The sequence below is a fragment of the Stenella coeruleoalba genome (genome assembly GCF_951394435.1).
Source record: "Stenella coeruleoalba genome assembly, chromosome: 2".
Lineage (NCBI taxonomy): Eukaryota > Metazoa > Chordata > Mammalia > Artiodactyla > Delphinidae > Stenella > Stenella coeruleoalba.
Window position 1 is genome coordinate 163,530,645 of NC_137147.1, and position 10,820 is coordinate 163,541,464.

Genomic DNA, 10,820 nt, shown 5'->3' on the forward strand with positions numbered 1-10,820 from the left:
CGGGGAATAAACAACACGCAGCGAGGCCATCAGCTGGATGCTCATTGGCGGGAAAACAAAGAGTTCGAAACCCTCAATCACCAACCCGTCCCCACAGACTGGGGTGGGACAGTGGGGGGGAGTTAATGTGCATGCAGTCGGGGGCTGTTGTCACTGCCTCGGCACAGAAGGGACTCTCACCCTGTTTTTGAGGGGCTAACGCATTGTCTTCTGATTCAATGTCTCCCTGGTGTGGAGAACAGCTGTAGCGGATGTCCAACATCCCTCTGCCTGGCTCCCAAGAACAAGAAACGAGCTTTTGTTTTGTTTTCTCTCTCCATTGGCTCTTCCAGGTAGTAGTTAAGGCTGGGAAGAAGCAGAGAATAAACGTCTGCTCAAGGGCACTTTCTGATCCAAACCCACAGCGTGGCGTAAATCTGTCATTTTGGGTTCCGCAGGACAGGCAATGGCTAACCCGAAAGGCGGTGAAATTGGCCAGGTGTTAACCTGGGAGCGCGCGGGGTGAAGAGAGACGTTTCTTTATCACGGCCACGGATGCACCTGTGGTGGGGGTGAGGGTCTGTTTTCAGCCTGTGAAGGAGGCTGAGCGACAGGATAATTATTTCTCCACGACAAAGGGAAGTGCAGCCTGCAGGTCTGTGCAGCCCCTGGGCTGCTGCATCCACGTCATCTCCCTGGTTAGTTTCTGAAGCTGTCAGAGTGTGAGAAATCTGACTGCCAGGAGGTGGGATGTTGGCGTTTAAATGCTTAAATAAACCACATCTGTAGGAGGGCAGAACCCATAGGTCGTTTCTGGGCCCTGGGCTTTGAGAAAAGTGGTAACAGTGATATGTGAATAAGACAAAGCTCTAGACACTGGAATTCCTTTGAATTATTATTCTAACTCTGTCCCCAAATGAATCTCAAGTATTTCCAATGAATTTATTTTCTCTATCTTTCTATCCATTCATTTATCTATCTGTCTACTCTGATCACAGCCTGCAAATTAGATTGTTTGCTTGGGGATGAAGAGGGATACTTCTCACCCGGCAAGGCCATGCCAGCACTGATTCGGCATTAATTTAAACTAATCCCCACAGTGATAAAGAAAAACCATGGGGTGCGACAGAAAGATGCAGGCTTTGGTGACAGGCGGGCCATTTGTGTGCAAATTCCAGCTCAAATATTTAAGTTTAAACCCTCAGCCTCAACTGTCTCATCCCTAAGTGGGAATGATAGCATCACCTCGGGCACTGTAGGTTATCCTGTGAAGTATAAAGCTGAGGGCACCTCGTAAGCATACACATGGCTGTTGTCACTACTGTCATTATTGTATTGATATTATTACTGTTTCTGCAAAATCAGGGAAGTGCTGTCACTAGGTAGAACACTAGTCTACTAAGGACGGACTTCAGATATTATCAAGACAAGGCTGGGGAGAAAGGAGGAGTCCAGCTGCTTTGGAGAGCGGGCAGGAGGGTAGGAGGTAGCGGGCCTGGGACAGGTGGGTATCAGGCCCCAGACCCAAGGGGTGGTGAGGAGAGAGGAAGGGTAATGAGGAAAGTTCTCGACTGGGGAGCAGCAGACTTCAGGCCTAAACAGTTCTGCCTGGACAAGACAAAGTAGAAATGGACCAGAGCCAAGGAATGTGCTGCCGGGGAGGGGACAGGAGGGAGCCCATTGGTTCCTCTTGCAGAAGGTGTGCAGCTGTTCCCCTCAGGGGATGGATGGGAGGGTCCCTCTTAGGGGCTTCAGGAGGAGGCTGGAAGGCACAGACGACAAGGGAAGTATAGTCTCCAAACCTTGTTGACTGCTTACCTGACTTGTTCTGGTAACTTCCATATACATATTTGTATGGATACGTTATTCATCTGTATTGATGATGTATTTGTATGGCTTAGGTTAAATTTCTTAAAAACACAAAGATCCGTAAAACATTGTGCCTGTAGTTAACACTACTGTGTTACGCACTTAAAAAATTTGTCAAGGGCTTCCCTGGTGGCGCAGTGGTTGAGAGTCCGCCTGCCGATGCAGGGGACACGGGTTCGTGCCCCGGTCCGGGAAGATCCCACATGCCGCGGAGCGGCTGGGCCCGTGAGCCATGGCCGCTGAGCCTGCGTGTCCGGAGCCTGTGCTCCACAACGGGAGAGGCCACAACAGTGAGAGGCCTGCGTACCGGAAAAAAAAAAAAAAAAAATTTGTCAAGAGGGTAGATCTCATGTTAAGTATTCTTACCTTAATTTTTTGTTTAAATTCAATGTTTTTTTAAATAAGAAGATCCAGTGGATCTTCTTTCACATCTAATTTCAGATACTCCTGCCCCCCAAAACAGGTGGTAGGGCCAGGGGTAAAGCCTTTCCCCTCCACCCTTAGAAAGAGAACTCATTTCTCATTTCTAATACCACAGGTCTGAAAGTAGTGTTACGTACTTATTTTTGTAGGTAGGAGGGTTAAAATTAGTGAGATAAAAACATTTGGCGACTACTGGTTTATGTAATAAAAGCAGAGAGAGGCCAAACTGATGCTCTTTGTGAAAAACCATAGGTGAACAGAAGGGTTACCACTCGCACAAGTGAGGGATGTTGAGTTTTTATTCTCTTGTCACTTACAAACCTGAACCTGATACTTCATTCGGACACTGCTCAGACCAAAATAAGAGCTCCTCTTTCGGCCCCGGTGAGCTGCGTGGGCAGGCACGGCGGTGACACAACTCCCGGTGTCTCCCGGCAGAGGGCAGCACCGAGCCCAGCCAGGCAGCTGTGCTAAGAACAAGGGCCCTCTGCAAGGGTGGGCCTCACCTGGCTTGCCTGCTCTCAGCCCGGCTTCTGCAGGCTGCCTGTGCTCCCTCTTTTTACCATCACGATCCACCCCTTCCTGACTCTGTGTGTGATCTCCCCATGCCTGGAATGCTTCTTCTCCTCCACTGCAATCCCTTTCAGCTACTCATCAAGCCCTATTCATCTTATAAACTCAACTTAAGCTCTTAAAAATGGACTGCTCCCATTTTTTTGTCCCCCACTCAAAAGCTATTCCAGTAACTAGCTGTTTGTTTGCATTTCTGTCATTTTGCTTTGCCATGAGCTCCATGAGGGCAAGGATTGCATCTCAATAGTCTTTGGATCCTCCTGGCCCAGCAGACTCAATCATAGGGGATTTAGTAATTTATCACTGAAGGACTTTCTTCTCTGCCTCAGCGTGTCTTGTCCTCTGCCGTGTCCTGAAGCATCTTCTCAGGAGCTTTTATGACTTTTCCTGCACTTCGGTTATCTATTGCCACAGGACAAACCACCCCAAAATGTAATGACTAAGAGCGCGATGTATTAATTCTTACGATTCTGTGGGTCGCTTGACCTTACATCAACAATTCTTCTGCCCCATGTGGTGTAGATTGTGGTCACTTATGCGGCTGCTTTCAGCTGGGAGCTCAGTTGGGCCAGGACAGCCAAGAAGACTTCACTCAGATGGCAGGTGGTTGGTCCTGGCCATTGGCTGGAGCCTCTGAGTTCTCCCCACCTGGGCTTCTCTTCATCTCACAGTCTAGTTGGGCTTCCTCACACTGGCAGCTGGGTTCCAAGAGAGTGGAAGCTGCCTGTGCCCAGAACTTTCACTGCATTTGGTTGGCCAAAGCAAGTCACAAGGCCAGCCCAGATTCAAGGGAGAAGAGAGAGAACACCGCTCTTGATGTAAGAGAAACTTATGTATATAGGGAGGGGAGAAATTGTTTGTGGCCAGCTTTAAGGACAATCTCCCCACCATGGACAGTCCTTATTACAGTACCTTTATTCCTACTGAGGGATTTACTTCACTCCAATATGCTCGGCAACTTGCTGGCTATCTGCTTTGCTCATAAATAAACTTGACCACGTGCCATCTTCTCTGTCTTTATCCTGAGTTCGTTTGCGTTCTCCCTGCTATCTGCCTGCCTTCCAGGCTGCAGATGAAGTCCATTGTTTGCTGAAACAATTGGGGTGAGGAAGCCTTTGAAACTTCCTTTGACAGGGAACAGTCACTTCCTGTTTGGTGTCTGATGTGGGAAAATGATATGCAATTGTGCAGAAATTTGGATACTTCTTTAAACATCTTCCCCAGGAACATCACATGGAACAGTAGGTTTCACCAACTAATTTTGTTCAGTGAGGGTAGACTAACCACTGCAGCAATAAACTCCACAATCTCAGAGGCTTAACACGTGAGACTTTAATTCTTACTCGTGTAACAGCCCAATGTGGGCCCAAGTCAGTGGGGTACCTCGCTCCATGCAGTCATTCAGGGACCCGGGATGGAGGCAACTCTGCCACCTTCAACCCATGATTTCCAAGGTCATCCTGGGCATACATCCAGCAAGTGGAGGGGAAAAAGCACAGGAGATTTTTATAGGCGAGCCCTAGAAATGGCACAGATCACGTCCTCTCTCTTTCCGTTGGCTACATTTCTGTCACATGGCCAAAGTGAACTATGATGGAAACCAGGACATGTGGTCCTGCTGAGTAACCAGGAAGAATAGGAAGCCAGTTCAATGATGAACCAGCAGTCCCTGCCACAATGTCCTGGACCATACAAATTACACACAGAGTATCACTCGTGCCTATTAGTTCACAGCTCACACTCATTGTGAGCACGCAAACCTGGGAAGAGGAGGGTAAGCATGCCTACAAAATTAAGGAGTGTTTAGCAAGAAACTTGAGCACATCTTCCCTCAACTTTCCCTGTGTATGGAAAAAAACGTTTCCAGGCTTGTGCACAGCGCCACCTGCTGCTCAGAAGAAAAAGCAGGAAGGGATCCCAGTAACCAGGCAGAAGCTTCAGAAATTAGTACACACTCTGGATTCGTAATTGGTTTGGTAACATAGGAGATTAGAGAAAATTCGTGCAGCAGTCATTTTCGTTTAATAGGCACCAACTAAAAATTGTGAGGACGAATGTTTGGTTTTTCGGCTTAGTTTATTTTTCTGTGAAATTAAACTAGGAGGTCAACACAGGAATGAGAATCAAGAGGAGTATGTGAACGTGCTCGTGTAGGAAGGGAGCTGAGTCCAGTGAAGTGCCTGATGGGAGTTCAGAGACCTAGCTTTGAGTGCCAGCTTTGCCATTACCCAGGCTGTAGTTTCCTCAGTTTTAAAATGAGGAAATAAGAAGATTTTTGTAGATCTCTTCCAGCGGGGAGTTCTAATCCAGTCATAGAGGTCGTATATATTAAAGATGGCGGTTGAAGCCATATGAATACATTGGATCCCCCAAGGAGAGTGGCTTTGCTTTTTAATCCAAATCCATACGTTTGTTTTCTGTTTTTGTTTTTTTTCTTGGCCACGTCTCATGGCTTGTGGGATCTTAGTTCCCCGACCAGGGATTGAACCCACACCCTCAGCAGTGAAAGCACCGAATCTTAACCACTGGACTGCCAGGGAAGTCCCCAAATCCATGTTTTAATTTCCATGTAAGAAGCATTATTCCTTGCATTTAAGGAAACATAAATATGCATGTATTTCTTAAGTAACTAAGTAGGACTCGCTGACTTGGAGAAGTTGGTTATGGGGAAGAGAGTTTGTAGCCTGGTGCAACCGGGTGGCTGATGAATTCCTGCAACTGACTAATAACAATAGTAGTTAACCGACTTTGGAGCATCAACTATGAGTCAGGCACATTCTAATTGTCTTACATAGATTATCTCACTTATTACAACAACCCCTGTGAGGAGTACAACTGTTTGCCCATTTTACAGAAGAGGAAACTGAGACACAGCACATACTGGTGGAAGAAAAAATTAGAAATGGAGAGGAAGGGAGAGTGTGACAGACTTTCCATCAGAGTTGGGTGCTATGCTCCCCTCCCACGCATGCAGGTGGCCCAATGGAGTGGGACAGCAGTAATGTGACACTAAGACTCAGCTGGGCCTTTGCCATCCTCTTTTCTGCTCCCTCCTTCTCACACCAAGGCAACCTTGGAAGCCACATATTGAAGGTGGCTGCAACTCCTTGAGTCTGGATCCCTGAATGACCTTGTGGAGTGGATCTCCTGTGCCCCATTTCACCCTCCGTCTCCTGACCTGGAACTTTTGCCTTGGACTGTTACCCAGATGAGAAATGCATTTTTACTGGTTAAGCTACTAAGAATTGGGAGTATCTTTGTCACAGCAATAATATAGAGTGCACATCTTGTTATAACTAATTAAAACTGAGTGGGAAGTGAAGACAATAGATTAAATATTGGGCAAGTTGAGATTGAATTCTTGTGGGACAACCGAATGAAAATGTCTAATAGGCAAGCAGTGCGAGTTTGTAGAGACACAAGGAGTCATTTTTACATATGCAAATTCACCTGTGTGGGAGAGTGGGGAAGAATTATTTAAATTGTTTTCTTTATGCAATTTTACCCTATGGCTCCAGGCTCTGAATTGATGGAGAAATGGGAGGTGTGAATCTGCTCTTCCTCCAAATGGGTTCATTTCGCTTGTAGGTCTTCACAATATGAAAATCTCACCATTTTGAGTATAATTCCAGTCTTTAAAGAAACATTTTCCTGCATAATAGCTCCAAATTTGAGCCAACTGTTTCATCTCTAATTCAACTGAGGAAACAATGAACAAGTCTCATGTTGACAAATGCTATTCTCACCTCTGACCCTGATCTTAGAACTCAACCCCCTACAAGACGCAACTACCGTGTAAGTCTGGGAATTAGTGTTTTCAAGACGGCAGCTGAATTCATGGGAGAGGATTGGCTTTCTTGGGGGAAATGCATAGAGTAAAATGAGGAGAGGACAAAAGATGGAACCGTGGGGAACTCCAACCTATAGGAGGTGGGTGGAGAGGAGCAAGTCCTAAAGGCTAATGACAGAAGGAACAGGGGAGGGGGGAGGGGGACCAGGAGTATTTAGTGCCCCCAAAGCCAAAGGAGAACAGAATGCCAAAGAGTGAATAATCGATTATTTCAAAACTAAAAAAAAAAAAAAAAAAGCTGAGAAAAGGGTAAATGGATTTGACAATGAAAATATCATTCGCAACTTTTGCCAGAGCAATTTAAATGGAGTTGCAGACATAAAAATCAGATGTTAATGGATTAAAAAAATAAATGAGAGGTGAGGAAGAGGGAGCAGGGTGCTGAGAAGTCTGGTGATGATTGAAGGCACAGCCAGAGACTGGGGAGGGCTTGGGAGTCAGCAGGTCAAATCCTCCCCCACAGTTTTCTAGCTGTCCAACTACCCTCAGATTCAGTCTCTTATCTGTGAAATGGGCTTAACAATGCCTGTCTCAGAGAGGTTTCTGAGGATGAAATGAGAGGACAGGTACAACTGTGCTTTAAGAAGCCAAACAACTCGGAATGGGTGTAAGTCATGGGTGTTCCAGACGTTCTAAAATCTTCCGCTCCATAGAGCAGAATCAACACAGAGCTGAGCACTGCGCACAAATGTCATCTCCTCATAGAACTTCTACTGACATGTGCTTGGAGGGGGTGGTGATTTGAGGAATGTCATGGGAGTACCCTGTGAAACTCTGGTTCATTTGATGAAAAGACATTAAAGATTTTTTTTATTATATTACACAGCTTCATCCTAAAGACGACTTCTGGGAGTATCCTCTCTGGTCTTAATTGCATAATTAATTTTGTAAGTAAATGTGTTTCTCCTGAACAACTGGCCTGTTTTTATCTTGTGAGTAACCGATTAGGTTTCCCTTTTTGCAATGGTTACTAGAAAGCTCAGAGACAAAGGCCATGAATGCATTTTGTACTAGTTCTTCTCCAGTTCTCTTTTATGTCCCTACCCTTGTTCTTCTCATATTTAAGACCTGTGTCATATGACTTTTTATTGTGCATTCTTATAAATAGTCTTAAACGTTTCCTCTTACAACGAAGAATATAAATAATATTTCAGGGCGGATAAAAAGAAACAAAATTGAGTTATTTGTAGTGAGGTGGATGGACCTAGAGACTGTCATAGAGTGAAGTAAGTCAGAAAGAGAAAAACAAATACCGTATGCTAACACATATATATGGAATCTAAAAAAAAAAAATGGTTCTGAAGAACCTAGGGGCAGGACAGGAATAAAGACACAGACGTAGAGAATGGACTTGAGGACACGGGGAAGGGGAAGGGTAAGCTGGGACAAAGTGAGAGAGTGGCATGGACATATATACACTACCAAACGTAAGGTAGATAGCTAGTGGGAAGCAGCCGCATAGCACAGGGAGATCAGCTCGGTGCTGTGTGACCACCTAGAGGGGTGGGATAGGGAGGGTGGGAGGGAGACGCAAGAGGGAAGAGAAATGGGGATATATGTATATGTATAGCTGATTCACTTTGTTATAGAGCAGAAACTAACACAACATTGTAAAGCAATTATACGCCAATAAAATGTTTAAAAAAAAGTTTCAGGGCGGTGTTGAATAATTTTTAGCCCCATAGTAGAGTTGATTTTCAAGTACATATTAGCATCTCTCCAATCTATCTACATATCCCAAGAAACTTTCTCCTGTGTACCTTCCTCAACACCAGAGCTCATGACAATAGCTAACACTGACTGAGCTTCTACTATGTGGGCTGTTCTAAGCGCTGTGTATGTATGGATTCATTTAACCATCACAAGACCCTATTCGTGTCTACTTTACAGATTAGGAAACTGAGTCACAGCAAAGCCACACAGATAGTAGTAAGTGACGGATCTAAGATTAAAAACCCAACTGTCTGGCTCCAGAGTCCGTCCCCTTTCCCACCAAGTGTGGTGGTGGTGGTAATATAGTAATACCCCTTCTCTACATGGTCAGTGAAAACTCCTGGACAAAATTGGCTTAAATATTTTGTTTTTGATGCTTTGTGGTTGTTGGGAAGAAGAGCTGGAGAAGAAAAGCAAAGTAGCTAGATTAAAATGTCTTTCACATAATGAGATAGGCAAAATATAGCTAAATATAATCATATGTCTAAGCATAAATCTTCAGGAATACAGCTCTCCTTATTACATAAGTAATTTTTAATTAAACTCATCTTCCTCCCTTGGTTTCTAACAGTTCTGATCCTCTTCTGATGATGCTAATTGTCTATGCCCTTCTTATGTCTTATGACCATAATTTTAACTTTTTTAAAGCAGCTGGATGAAATAGATATGGACCTAAGAGAAACACAGGATATATACAGTAAACATGTCATGTCAAGCGTTCCTACTATTTATCAACTTATTAAAGTGAAAAAAATGGTCCAATTGGCACCAGAATACTGAAAAGAAACGAGGAGATGATGTTGCTGAGTCAGGAACTTTCGGCTTCTCATCCTTTATGGCTCCTCTGAAGGCAGGTAATAAGATTATCCTTTTAATCCCTGGCCATGCCTTGCCACTCTGCTATCTTTAGTGCAGGCTTATGGGTATTAATAACGACCTTGCTTAACAAGCATGATAGGAAGCTAATACTGTTCCTTCCTCTCAAATATCCTGCCTCCTTCTCATCATTCAGGGCCCAGGCCACATCCCATGCCCTCCGTGGAGCTGTCTTCCTTTCGCAGGCACACTAGCTCATGTCCACGCAACTTTCTTCTAAATTCCTGCAACACTCTTTGGTATCACAGCTGTAAATTCAACACTTACCACTTGACATTGTCATTCATATATATATTATATATAATACAAATAGATTATATATTTAACATAATATAATATATATATGTATAATATATGTGTGTGTGTATATATATATATATATCAGCCTATCAGTCATTAGGTATAAAATACCTTCCAGGCAGGAACTGAGTCTCTTTGTATTTACTACGTCCAACATCTCCTAGTACAATGCAAGGGCACCAGAAATGTTTCTTGAATTAATGAGTTCAGGAGAAAGGGAGGGAATGACTGAAAGGATGGATGGATGGATAGATGGGAAGGGAGTTTGAAGGCCTCCCTGAATGACCAATCCTGCCTTTGCTTAGGGCAATATTTGTCTAAGAGAGGTCTTTGGATCTTCTGCATCTGAATCACTTGAAATGATTGTTTAAAATGCAAATTGCTAGGCTCCAAACCCAACCTCTTTGATTAGAGTCTGGAGCTAGGCCTGAATTTGCATCTTAACAAGCACCCCAGGTGGTTCATTAACACACAAGTTTGAGAGCCACTGGCTAATCAGAGCTTGTTTAGAAAGCATTTTTGGGGAATTCCCTGGCGGTCCAGTGGTTAGGACTCTGCCCTTCCACTGCAGGGGGCACGGGCTGGATCCCTAGTCAGGGAACTAAGATCCTGCATAGATGTGGCATGGCCAACAGAAAAAAAGGAAGGTATCTTTTGAAGAATTGGAATAATCTGGGTTAAACACCTCTCCCCCTCCATAGATTTTATAATTAAACTCAAACCTGTAAGAACCTGGGTGTCATACTCTTTTTGCAACAAATTAACTCTCCTGGAAGAAAGGGACTTCTAGTTTTTAGGCAAGTTTAGTTTTTGGTAAGGTCATTGGAATTGAGGTAAATTGCAAAGCCCATAATATTTTATACTACGATGCTTTAAAGACACTTCTGCCGGTAGCATCATTTCATTCCTAAGATTCCTAAGAGGAGCCACAGTCTCCTGGGCAAACCATGGTAGTAGAGTCTTGGTCCTGCCTTCAGTGGTCGTTTGTGGTTGCTCACTGGAATATCTCATGACTGCTTTTCTTTTTCTTCCTTTTTGAAATGTCTCCCAACAGGTGACGCAGGACACAGGGAACTGTTTTCCGAATTAGGATGTGGGTGGCCCTGTTCTGGAAGCAGCTTCTGAACTGATAGATCCCTCGATGCAGCAGGAACAACCTCCCTCTTCACAGCCCCTTGTCTGAGGCAGACTTTCTCTTTTAATGGGGGAGATCTTAAAAGCTTAACAAAGAAGTGAA